General features: G+C 51.7%; 1 protein-coding gene across 6 annotated transcripts in view; it reads left to right on the top strand.

Annotated features, from left to right (window-relative positions):
• Positions 1–13,427, top strand: part of Rbfox3 (RNA binding fox-1 homolog 3) — a 425,862-nt gene that overhangs the window by 103,698 nt on the left and 308,737 nt on the right. For all 6 annotated transcript variants that reach the window (XM_050140131.1, XM_050140135.1, XM_050140134.1 and 3 more), the window contains exon 2: positions 6,770–6,907. The gene's annotated coding sequence lies outside the window, so the exon portion shown is untranslated. The remainder of the gene's footprint in view (positions 1–6,769; positions 6,908–13,427) is intronic.

The raw sequence follows: 13,427 nt of genomic DNA, 5'->3' as shown, positions 1-13,427 counted from the left end.
TCTCTCTCTCTCTCTCTCTCTCTCTCTCTCTCTCTCTCTCTCTCTCTCTCTCTCTCTCTGTGTGTGTGTGTGTGTGTGTGTGTGTGTGTGTGTTTGTGTAGTATGATCCAGGAGGGAAATGGCTTATCCACTAATTGACCTAGGCCACTAGGTGAAGTTCAGGATTTGAATCTTTCCATCAATCCAAAGATCAATTGATCCACTCACCCATCAATCTGTCTATTCATCCATCTATACATTGAACCATTGATCTATCTATTCGTCCTCTGATCTGCGGAATGAATGATTATTTGATCCACCCACCCATCTATTGATCAACCCACCCAACTATTGATGAACTACTCACCATCGATCTACTCACTCTCCGCCCACCCATCCTTTGATCCGTCAATCCATTGATCCGTCTATCTGTCCCACAGCACTGAGAACCTAGACTTTTTCAGGCACTGGGTTTGCAGCCTTAGCAGACCTGGGTGGAGGGATGCAGCACACTGGAACACAGTAACAGTGAGCAAGAAACAGCTTAGCCTCGGGTTGTCAGGGGAGCCCCCTATAGAAAAGTCACAGTTGGGGTGAGAGGGTGCCTGGCCATTGCTTTTTCCTCTGGAAACACCCTTATCCTGAGATTCCGAGTTCCTCTGTTTTGTTCTCCTTCCTTGGAGGCTCCCATTCCTCTGCACAAGACTTTCCTACCAACTCCTGGAAAAACCCAGCTATGAACCCACATCACCTCTGCCATCTCCACTCCCCCTACCTTCTTTCTGTCTGGTACGAGCACCTCTGCAGCTTCAAGTAGCTTTTATGCTTTCTATAAATTCTTGTTAGTTAACTCTCACTCTGCAACAGATTACCTGCTAATGCAATGGCTTCAGACAACCGCAATTAACTGGCTTTCAGTTCCTGGGCTCCCAGAACCTGCAAAAGCAGCTTAGCTTAGCTTGTGCTTTAACGAAAAAAGCTCAAGGTATCTCAAAGGCTTCAGATTGCCAGTGGGCTGGGCTGTAGGTGCTGCAGCCAGCCTGGGATTAAAGCACTGCTCTCTATACTGCTCACAGCAATGGACTCCCAGCCTCTTCCTGCTTGTGCGGTCTCTCAGCAGAGCTTTTGAAGGTCTCTGTGACATGGTGACAGCAAGAAAGGTGCCATGCTCTCTTTGGTGACCTGAACATGTATGTGCCTTGCCTGTTGTATCTTTCATTCACACCGATGACCCAGCTGGGAGGCGGGGGGGGGGGGCAAAGGTGGTGAGGGGATGGGATCACAGGAGCCATCCTGGAGGATGGTTATTACAGTCCCCAAAGCAAGCAAGTCTTAGGCCTTTGTGCCCAACCACTGGCAGCTCCCTCTGTGGTTGCTTCAGAGGCTGTTCCAGTGTGAACAGTGTCACAGCCTTGGAATATGTTAACTTCTAAACCAAAACCCAGGATTTCTATGCAACCAGATTGGCCCGGAGTGTACTGTCCTCCTGCCTCAGCCCTCTTGGTTCTGGGTATATGCTATTTATAGCATAGCAAAGGAATAAAGATAACAACAGTTCCACTGGAAATGGATATCACCAAGACCAACTTGGTAAACCAATGAGTTGGACTGTGGTGACTTGCAGGAATTGACTCGAAGACAGCTGCATCACCAAAGCCACCCCACCATGAGTGACAGACAGCCCGGGAAAGCTGGAGACTGGCCCCACGCTGCACAGCCCGAGGGCAGCTCAGCAGTCTGGAGCATCTCCTTCTGGCAGTTTATGTGGTCTGAGTCTTTTGCAGATAACTCAGCTGAGCTCTGAGCTCTGCTTTGTCTAGAAGGTGGCTCAGCTGGCATGAGTGTGTGTTGGGTGCAGAGGCAGGCCTTGCTGGTATGCTTGGGGAGGGACCTTGTAAATCTGGTTTGTTGCATTAGGAGCGGCGGGACTGTGTCCCCGGCACCCGGCCGCCTGCATGGCTAGTTTATACCCAGAAATAATTACACGGAAACTGTATTCTTTCAAACACTGCCTGGCCCGGCTAGGTCCAGTTTCTTATTGGCTAGCTCTTACATATTGTTCTAACCCATTTCTAATATTCTGTGTAGCCCATGAGCTGGCTTACCAGAGAGGATCTTAACCTGCGTCTGTCTGGAGTGGGAGCATCATGGTGACTCTTTTACTTAGCTTCTTTTTCCCAGTATTCTCTTCTGTCTACTCCGCCTACCTAATTTTCTGTCCTATGAGGGCCGAGGCAGTTTCTTTATTATTAACCAATGAAATCAACAGATAAGATACAAGACCCACCTCCATCACTGGTTGGTTTCAGGGACTTCCTGAAGTTATTGAAGTCTGCTTCCTGAGCACTAGGAGCTTCCCTGCAGAGTGAGTTCCATCTCTCTTAGGTCATGCTTAGAACTCCAACATGGAAAAAATTTCTTGCACAATGAACCCTTCCCGAGGTAGCTTTCCGTCATGTCATGAGTCCCCCCTTCCTTTGGAAAGGGGTACCCAAATGGGCACTTCTCAGCTTCTATTGAGAAGCTATGGAGCGGCTTATATTGCTGTTGTAGCGATCATGTGTGACACTGGCTTCTGAACCCCGCTGGCCGTATCCCCTGGTTTCCGCCTTGCCCTTCATCAAGCCCGCACGTCTCATTTCATCGTCTGTAGCTGTCGATTGAGATTCCTGTCTTGCTTTCGCACATCTACAGGGTCCGCCTGGACACCAGAACGTACTCCTAAGACACGAATCTGCATAACTTCCCACTTAAAAATTCTCCAAGTGACTTCATGAAGTCCTTGGTGTGGCATTCAAAGCGCATCATGATCTGATTACCAGTCTCTCATGGACAGTCCCATCTCGGGTCTGTCCCATTCCAATGTTGTTCCATCTCTATATTCCCAGAAAGACATTTCCCTGCGGCCGGCTCCCGTTAGCACCTGCTGTCTCTTTCTCTATAGTCTGCCTCCATTCTCTTCCCCCCTCCTCCTCCCTCTCCTCCTCCTCCCATTCCCCCTTTTCCTTCTCCCCATTCTCATCCTCCTCTCCTCCCCATTCCTCCTCCTCCCCTCTTTCTCCTTATTCTCCCCCTTCCCCCTCTAGGGTCTGTTACCAGCTCAATCCAGGAAGCCAGAACACCCTCCCCCATGAGTGGGGTGGGTTCCCTGTCTCTTTCATTGACATTTTATTCCTCCAGTTGCTCAAATGTCTTGATATAGCACTTGCTGTGTGCCAGGCCCTAGGTGTGACATGGTACAAAGGAACATTCTACCTTCTCAAGGCTTGTCCACCTCCACTGGGGTTGATGGCTGTTGTGTCTCTACTGCAAGCTTCTTGGGAACATGTCCCTGTGGCGTTCCTTCATCCCCAGCATAGGAGGAGCTCACAGTGGTGCTTTCTAGAAGGGTCAGGACATGCATGCCAGACGATCATGGTTTCCTCGGCATTCCTTAGGCATGCCCAGTCTGCTACACCAGGCACCTGGTCATTGCAAAACAGGGACCTGGGGGACTAATGGGATGGTGCAGTTGGCAATGGCATGAGGAGCTGCTTTTAGATGCCCAGCACCCACATAGAAAGTTAGCCGTAGTGATAATTGCCTGTAACCCCAGCCCTGGATAGGTAGGGAGACAGATCCCTAGGACTCACAGGCCAGTCAGTTTATCCTAAGTGGTGAACTCCAGGCTCAGCAAGAGAACCTGCCTGACAAAATAATGAGGCTGAGTAAGGCAGACACCTGCCGTCAACTTCTGGCACACATGAACGCACACATACGCACACACATGTACATAAACAAACACTTTTTCACATGTGTATACCCACAGTCCCCTCCATCCCCCACATGAAATAAAAAGATAAATTAATTTAAAAGGTGAACATCTGGGCTGCTTTGGTGATGGGAGACCCCCAAACACTCTGACTGTTCCCCCAGCATCTCCTACGTCATTAAATCAACAACAACAAAAACAAAAAACAAAACGCTTAAACCCAGAAACCTGGTGACTTGGCTATAACTAGGCTGGGATATTTTGTGGGGGCATTTATGAGTTGAGGTGCAGAGTCTTTCTGCTCCTGGGCCCAGCTTCCCAGATAGAAGCGCCTGGGCTCGCAGGCTGAGCTCAGGTCAGACAGCCACCAGCCTTCTCTCCCGCAACTGTTCCCCTGACCTTGGGGAGAATCGCTTCCCAAATTACAGCCTCCGCTCCGGGAGTGTTAAACACAGCGCGGAGAACACATAAATTACATAAGGCCCTTCCCATTGCCGCTGGGTGCCTGAAATAATGTCACATTTCTCCAAACCAAAAGGTACACTGTATTATTAAAACAGGCTGGCATTAAAAAAAGAAGTGTAGCCACGGTGGCTGTCAGACTCCCAGATGCCAGAATAATAAACCCGGAGACAGGATTCATAAGGCGCGAGGGGAGTGAAGGGTGAAGCCGGTTTTGCAAGAGCGGTTTTAAAATGGGAGGAGGAGGAGGAGGAGGAGGAGGTGGAGGAGGAGGAGGAGGAGGAGGAGGAGGCTCATTTTCTCAGAATATTGTATATTCCCTGTAATCTTCACTACTGAAATGCGGCACACCGTGTCTCGTTTTCCTCCTGGTTAGAGGCACAGTGAGTTGCGCTTTCTGGGCTTGAGAGTCATTTTAAACTCTCCCATTGGCTCTTAGTCTGTGTGTCGTAATGTGTGTGTGTGTGTGTGTGTGTGTGTGTGTGTGTGTGTGTGTGTGTGTGTGTGAGATGTAGCCCAGGCTGGCCTCGTACTTGCTGTGCAGACAAGGATGACCTTGGATTCTTAGTCCTCCCGCCTCCACCTCCCGAGTGAAAAAGTCCCTCTCTGGCGCCCCACCTCCGTCTCCCCCTCCATGCCCTTCCTTCCTTTCATCTTGAATCCTATAAATAAAGCCACTTCCTCAGGTGAACTTTTAATTTATAAAGAATTAGTGATATCCCAGTCTGCCCTTGGGTCCTCAAGGCCATGTGGAAGCTCTTTTCGGGGAAAAATCTGTGTAGGCTTTGAGGCTGGGCCTTTCTCCACAGGAATTTGTTTGTGTTACAAAGTCTGGGGATATGGCGGTCTTCTCTTGCCATGTAAAATGTGGAGGGGGCGTCATTTTCGTTGCCAACAGTGGCCAGCTATAACTCTTCTGTGACTCTTCATACTTCAATGACTTTTGGTTCCTGGAGTCAAAGGTACAGCCTGTACTCATGTGTGTGTGTGTGTGGTGTGCGTTTGTGTGCACGTGTGTGTTTATACATGCACATGTATATGCAGGGGGCACCGTGGGAACTTAGAGCCCCCCCTCACCCTCTCTGCAGCTGCTAGCCGACCACCCTTTGTGGGTCAGCAATGATCATGCCTTGTCTATTCCTCAGCTCGATTATCAACTTGCCCGACCCAGATTTAGGGCCTGGTACTGCACACAGTGGGGCACACTCAGCACACACGGGACATAGTAACTGTTCCGAGGGCCAGGAAGACTCAGTTCTGCCCCTGACAGATGAGACCCTGTTGCTACCAAAAGTAGAAGCAGCAGGACTGTGGCCTTGATCCTGGACTCTGGAGACCCCAGGTACCCAACCCTTCTCTTCTATCTCAGCCAGCCCTGGCCTGGCTCCCCTTCTCACCTTGCCACAGTCCTCTGACATTGCGGTGGGGATTGCCAGAGTGGAGTATAAGACTAACAATCCCATAGGTGGGGATCCATGTCTGCGCAGGGTACAGTGGGGTGTGGCGGGGGCTTCAGGCCTGCAGCCTGTGTCCCGTGCTGTTCTGTGCAGTGGGTGATGGATGGTACTTCACACTGCAGTGAAGAAAACATGTCTCCATGGTGGAGGACAGGCTGCTAAATCATCTCCCACTCAGCTTGGATCAAAGAAACCAAAACAGCCTGGGTCTTTTTGTGGGCAGGGCATCACTGGGGCAGCTGTGGGATGGCGAAGATTCTTATTGAGGGGTCTGTTCCTAGATGGTTTTCCTGGGGAAATGCTACATGTAGAGTCTCTGGGATTGGAGCGGGAGAAAGCTATGCAGATATGAAGGGAGACGCACTCCACATGGCAGTGGGCACACAGTGTGGCATGGGCCTCAGGAGGGATAGTCTGGAGGGAGTGTGGCAGGAGAGGTTCCATATATCAAGGGTCCTATAGGCATTGGAAGATTCACCACCTGTGACGGCGTATGTAGCCACGCGAGAGGCGGGGCCTTTGCACTGTATTTGTCCTCTGGTCTCATTTGCTTAGTGCCTTGAGTCCTGGGAGCCTGGAGCTCCTACAGGCTGAGATTCGCCATGGTCACTGAAGCAGTGTTGGGTGTTTCTTCCAACTGACTGTCCTGGAGGGGTGTGGCTCAAGTGGGGGGTGCCATCTGACCAGTCCCACTAAAAGAGGGGCACGAGGTGTCTGTATGTGGCGGTTAGATGGAGGGGCCTGGAAATGAGGCTAGAAGGGGAAAGGGGAGAAGGTGGGGAGCAACTTGGTGGGAGATAAGCCACAAGGGGACTGGGCAATCAGAGGAAGTGGGCACCAGGATGCTGAGAGGGCAATAGCCCGGGCAGATGGCAGAAAGACTGAGCGAGGTGGTCCTAATTATGTGTCCTCCTGGAGACAGTCCGCTCCTCCCCGAGGCAGTCAGAGACTAAGCCCTCAGTGGAGGGGTGAGGGGGACTCTGATCCCCAGTGACACGCTCTTGGCTGCCGCCCCTTCTCTTTGGTTTAATGCCTGCATTTATTTTATATTAAGGGGAAGTGAGTACATCTGAGGCACGGTATTTATTTTTGTTTCTCATTTTTTTTTCTTTCCCTTCAGGTTGAAAAGCTACCTGGGAGAACCTAACCATCTCTTGTGATCCCGCTCTGTCTGGGTACTCCCCACCCCGTGGAAGCTTCTTCGGGTCCGTGGTGTCCCTACCGCCCTGTGACAGTAAAGGGGACAGCACTCCAACAGGTAAGGCCATGCTACTCACCTGCTCCTGCCTTGGCGGTGCTTGAGTTTGCGTGAAAAACACTTTAATACAGTCACTTCACCTTCCGGAAGGTGTGGGGTGGTGGCAGGGCATCCTGTCATTTGCAGTTCATTGTGTCTGCAGGATTCTGTGGGTTGGTTAAGTCAAGGAGAGTCAACGTTCCCCAGGAAGTGCAGGGTTGACTTTGCTCTCCACCATATGCATGGTTTGGGAAGGAGAGTCGTCAGACTGTGTGGTCTGCTGCCAGTTGTCATCATGAAATGTTCCAGGGGGCAAGGTCAGGGTCTGACCCTCCAATGTAATGCCTAGGTTGCCCTGAAGCGCCGTGAGCAGCTGCAAACCTCTGTCTTACTGGTGAGGGGGATGCAGTTTTTTGCCCCAGGGTGAGCAACAGGTCCCTTCTGACATGAGCCACCGGGGTCAGTGTCACACTTGCTGGCTTCAGACACAATCCACAACTTCACTTATTTTCCACGCTGGTACAGGGCCCAGGGACACCTGTGCATCCCCCAAACCCCACAGTGCTTCAGTTTTGATAGGCTCCGAGGCCTGTTTGTAGACCCCGAGAAAATGCTATATATATGATTTTAGTTTTATATAAATGGCACGCAGGGGTAAGAACCCTGGGTACCATGTAGCCATGCTTTCTCCCTGAGACGTTAAGGAGCCCCATCCTCCTGGTCCACCTGCATGTTCATCAGCTAGGAAATATCTCAAGCTGTGTGAAGGTCAGAGGTCAGCTTGCAGGCCAACGCCACCATATGGGTTCTGAGGAGGGAGCTCAGGTCAGAGCTTGGTTGGCAAGCGCCTTTGCCTAACGCACCATCTCTCTGCTTCCCAGTGATGGCCTTTGTGGTGCCCAGGTATAGTGGCAACCAGACATAGGCCAGTGGGTGGCTTTCTCAGAGCCCACTGCAAAAGTCTGTAGGAAAGAATTACGTATGTTATTGAGGGCTCTCCAGGGGCATGCTCACTGTCCCCTCATGGATGACCAAAGGTCCCTTCCCTGGGCGTTTTTCTTCCACCAGGCTCCCTGGTCCACAGACTGCTCTGTGTTTCTCACGCAGCAATGTAGCCTGCCCTTTGATCATGTGACAATGTATACACTGTGTATAAAAGGGATGAGCCCTCCGTAGACACTGTGCTCGGGCTTTTGAGTTTTGATCTTCTCCTGGGCTAGGGGCTGTGACAAGCTGACGGGGGACGGTTGCAATTCTGATCAACCGTGTTGTCACGAGGGGAAAGAGTGACAGTGGGTTGGGCGGACGTGAGGATACTTGTGAGGTCAGGCATGGTAAAGATGTCTTCACATTTCTCCCTGGGTAATAGTTTATCAGGGTGCATCCTGTTGTACATTGAGGTGTGCCTATGTACGAGAAGCTCTGATGAGCCCAGCCCTATTTCGGACTCTGGAGATATAGAAGAAAGTCCTCATCAGTTCACAATCTGGTGGGAGGTGGAGAGGAAGCAATGTCGGGGAACGAAAAGGCCCCGGGGGACAAAGGAAGTAGGCTGAGCTTACCAACAATGGGGGATGCAGGACAGGGTGGTGCGGTAAAGCAAGGGAGCGAGAACCTTCCAGACGGGGCACGTGGTGTCAGGGCCTGCGAGTAGGGATGAGCTGAAGCATCTAGAAGATGGGTACAATGGGCTGTGTGGCTGAGTGTGGAGTGGATGAAGCAGACATGAGATCCAGTGCCCTGGGCTGAGGCCAGGGGCCTTGAGGGTGGAGTGATGCTCTTCTGTCAAAATCCACAGCATCACTAAAGGGCTCTGAGTCAGGGAACGTCCCTGTGACTCAAATCTGACAATGTTGCCTTCTGCAGATTAGGTCAAAGTTGAAGCTGGGCTCAGCTGAGGGCTGCTATGGGGCTGCTATTGTTCTTGAGTAGCAATCTGGACTGGGGACTGTACCAGAGGTGGATGTCTGGCCAAATTTGGGCTGACTCTTGTGCCATGCTGACTGAGATGGCCCTGTGAGCCTGAGCCATGCTGAGAGGCCCTCGTCACTCCCTTGTCACTCTGAGATCATGGCTTGTGGCTCCCAAGAGCCCCAGAGGAGTTGTGTTTTGCAGATGGCCTCAGGCAAGCCCTAGGTCCTGGCACTGGATGCCGGAGCTCCTGACTCTACTCATGGGCAAGGACAGCTGGTCCAGCTTCACCTTCTGTGTCCCCAGCAAGGTACCTCTTTGGGGCCATTAGAGCCAAAAGCAGAAAGCCTAGCTGGTCTTCAGGATGGACCTGGGAGGTCCAGGGTACAAGTGCCTTTGCGTGGAACTATTTTGTGTAGCGCACTCACATTCTGACCCCCGTGTTTTTAGAAGGTAGCTATGCTGCACTAAGGTCCGGCTGTATATCTGAGAGTCTTGTCCTTCCGTGGGGTGAAGGCAAGGGGGGTGTAGACTCATGATGGTCCATCATCTGAGTGAGCACAGCACAGATGTATGTCCCAGTCACCTGTATGTGACCTTGATAGTCTGTCTTTTCATCAGCTCTGGGAGGACAGGAGGCAGGTCTCTGAAGGAGAAGGTCAGGCACATGGGTGAGTGGCCAGGCATGTCAGGCTGCCGACTCCTGCACACACACTTCCCGCACAACAGAATGATGCTGGGTGATGTTGAACACACCTCCGGGGCACGAAAAGCCCTTGCTCTGACTCCTTGGAGGAGAGCTTCTCCTAGAGTAGTTTGAGGTCAGAGATGAAGAACCCGGGCCAGAAGGGCCTGCTGGAGCTTGCGGCCTGTGCAGAGCTGGGTCACAGTTCCAGGAACGGCTTTGACACGCAGGCCACCTAGTGCGCTCTCCATCACTGTCGACATGTCCTTGCTCGAGGGAAGACGGGAGGAGCAGTGGTTTCCTGCTGCCTTTGACACTGCCCTGTGCATTTCTTGAACCCTGTAAGAGGGACCTTGTCATTATGTCTTATTTAAAAGCTTTCCCCTTTTAATATGTAGTCAATTCGGATCTTAATATGCAGCCAGTTCCATTAAAAACACGGGTGGACATTCATCAACAGAATGGGTGTTGTCGTGGCCAGGCTGTGGGCAGTGGTCCATCTGACTCGCTGGAAGGAGGCATCTGTCACCCACTGGCACAGGGGGCATTGCGTCGGTGCCGCCACCTTTCCCTGCCAGCCCTCCTCCTCTTTTACGTTGTCCCCATGCTCTGAGATCCTCCCAGCCACACTTCTGTACACTGTTGCTGTCACTTGGAGGAGCCAGGCTTGTGGCCAGCTGTTCTTTCTCCAGATGCTGCTAAGAGGCGAAAGTTGCTCACGTTCAGGTGCCAAGGGGTAAATCAAGTCTTCCATCTGTCTTCCGGGCCCCTCACAAAGGACGGTAGGCAACTGAGACTGGGGGCCCCAAAGGTTGGGGCGGTGCGTGCATGTTCTCGGTTGAGCTGCCGGCACCCTACAAGTGCTCAGCGTTGGAAGACATCCATCTCCGAGGCCCCCACCCTTGAGCTGCATCCCATGAGGACAACAGGCAACATCCCATAAATCATCTCCGAATGAGCGTGTTCCCTGCACTCATCCATCATGCCTGGCTCTCCTCTGCTTGTTTTTAAAAGCTGTTAAACCAGAATCCATCACAGGGGATGCCGACATCTTGGGCTCAGCTGAACATAGCCTGCCTGAATCTGTGTGGAAGACCCCCTCCACCACCACATCAGCACCAAGGTCTCTTGGTGTCGGTAGGAGGGTGATCGTGGCTTTACCCAGAGATAGACCTCCCTGTTGTCTGTCTGTCCAGAGCCTGCCCTGCTGCTTTGCAGGGCGGTGGTGCCCATCTGACCTACATGGGGCTTCCTGGGAGGGACTTCTGCACTTTCCTGGGCTCCCTCTAGTACCTGATAGTTTAATTAGGGGAAAGGCACCGTGGTTACTCGTCTGTTGATAAATGTGCTTGGAGAGGAAGTCTCAGTGGTGTGGAGCTCAACCCCTTCACTTCTCTGAATGTTTTTATCACTAGAATGAGCACCGCGGTTACACTGAGCTCGCCCCGGGGACCTAGACACCCGTGGTTGTGTTTCCCTCTCCACCCTGCCACCACCTCCTGACTGTCCCTCCCCCTCTTCTTCCTCCATCTCCGTCCACCTTCACCCCTCTCCTTTTCTGCCTTCTCTTTTCCTCTCTGCTCCTCTTTGTCTTCCCTTCCCTCCCTCCCTCAGCACCTCTATTGCAGGATTTTCTTCATTTTAAGTTTCTCTGTATCTTCTTTGCCAGCCCCGCTAGCCCAGCTCCATGCTTAGCCTCACTATTCTGCCCTTCTCTGTGGTCCATAGTCAGGTGACATCTGAGGGGCGTCAGAGGGGGTGAGAAGGCACCAGACGCTGTCTTCTCCAGGAGAGCGTATGGCTGGAATCTTCTAGGCTTTGGGATGCTCCCCAAGTGACTGGTGTTGGGTCTGCTCCAGTAGCTGCCTGCCGGTCCCTGGTCCCTAGACAGATGTCACAGGCCTTGGTGGCATTTGTAATATCTTCTCCCATCTGCCTTTAGCATCTCCTTTGTCCTTTCCTTTGCCTTGTATTTGTTGGTTCAAGGACAAAACTACTCACTGGTGTGGGTGTGACCCCTTTTAAAAAGTAGGAAACCAAGTCAATATGCTTCCCTCAATGTCCTTTGAGCTCTGCGGTGGAGCTAGAAAGGGGCCGGAAGGGTCACAGAAGATGCCAGGGAGTTTCCTGGGTCTCGACTCCTGGTGAAGCCGTCCAATTAGAGCGCATTAGTCGTCAGGGTAATTAGCATTAATAACTATTAATCTGCTCCAGGTGCTGCTCCCACCCGGGAGTGGAGGCCTCTGTCCCTGGGCTGCCTTCTGAGGAGGGGGACAGGGTGACAGCAAACCTCCGGGGCTCAGGGGGGGCTGTCACAAAAGGGAGATGGGCTGGTTGTGTTCAGGCTGCATCTTACTGTCTGTCCTGTGGCTGCTGCAGCAGAAAATCCCAACCTGGGCGGTTTAAAATAAGAACTCTGTATTCTTACTCTGTCCTAGAGGTCAGAAGCCCCAGTGTGGGAGCAGCAGAAGCAATACCCAGAGCCCCTCTGAGTTCCTGTGGTGGTGGCCTCAGTGCTGGTGGCTGAGGCTGCATCTCTCCCATCCTTGCCCTTGCCATGACGTGGCTGTGCCCCCACCTCGCCTGCCCTCTGCCATGCGTTCTCTGGTTTTGGTTTTGGTTTTGTTGTTGTTGTTTTTGAGACAGGGTTTCTCTGTGAAACAGTCCTGACTGTCATGGAACTTTGTAGACCAGGCTGGCCTCAGACTCACAGAAACCCCCCTGCCTCTGCCTCCCGAGTGATGGGATTAAAGGTGTGCACTACCACCGCCGGCCTGTTTTCATTTTACAAAGACCTCTGTCACTGCCTTAGGCCTCTACTCTAGTACCGGCTCCTCCTAACTGGATGGCATCTCTGAAGTTTCTGTTTTTGTGTGTGCTCTATCACGAGGATTGGAGATGAGGAAACTAACAAACTTTTGGGAAACGTTGTCTATTTCTGCTGGAGGAAGGAAGGGGTAGGCATCCCAGCACTGTAACCCTGATTGGGCCGCCCAACCCTGGAGTTCCTTGGGACACCACTTGGACTGTTGACAGGCTGGCATAAAATGTAAGAAGAGATGTCCTCCCCTTGCTGTAACGGAATACCTGAGCCTAGGCTACTCATAAGGAAATAAATAGTTCACACATTTACAGAGTGGGAGGTCCAAGAACACAGGGCCAGAACTGAGGCCTTCTTGCAGCACCCTGGCAGCAAAGGCCAAGCAAGTGTCAACGCTTGGGTCTGTCCCTCTCTCCTTGCAAAGTGACTAATGCCATCCTGGGGTCATCCTCGGGATTTCACCCAACCCCACTTCATGCCCAAAGGTCCCACCCCAGATATCTTCATTATGGACACTGGATAATAAGTTCCAACATAAGAATTTGAGAGACACATTCCAATCATTAGTGAAGTCTTGAGAGCCCCAAGACCCCTAAGTCCTGGCCAGACAGAGAGGAGGCAGTGATAGCTCATATTGATTGCAGAGAGAACCTGGACACACCTCCATAACAGTGAAAATTTATCCCTTTCTTCTTCCAGCCCAGGCATGCATTTGCTGTGTGTGTCTGCATGTATGTGGGATAACCATTTCACTCCAGGGATCCCATCTCTGCCTCCCTAGTGCTGGGCTTCTAGGAGGCTGCCACACTTACCTGGCTTTTCTGTGAGTTTCTATGGATCCGATTTCTAGTCCTCATACCTGCACAGCAAGCATATCTGGCGCACTGTCCACCTAGCCCAGGAAAACCATCCTGAGAGCCAATTAAGAATAACGTAGCTGTAAACATAGTAGAGCATATACTTTTGTTGTGTGATAAGGCCTCTCTTGGGTATATTCCCAAGAGTGGTATTGCTGGGTCCATGGGTAGGTTGATCCCAAATTTCCTGAGAAACCTCCACACTGCTTTCCAGAGTGGTTGCACAAGTTTGCATTCCCACCAGCAATGGATGAGTGTACCCCTTTC

Source organism: Alexandromys fortis, unplaced genomic scaffold (genome assembly GCF_014885135.2).
Source record: "Alexandromys fortis isolate MF-2015 unplaced genomic scaffold, M_Fortis_MF-2015_v1.1 scaffold_39, whole genome shotgun sequence".
NCBI classification, from domain to species: Eukaryota; Metazoa; Chordata; class Mammalia; order Rodentia; family Cricetidae; genus Alexandromys; species Alexandromys fortis.
The sequence above is the reverse complement of the archived record's forward strand: the minus strand, read 5'-3'. Positions and strand labels throughout refer to the sequence as shown.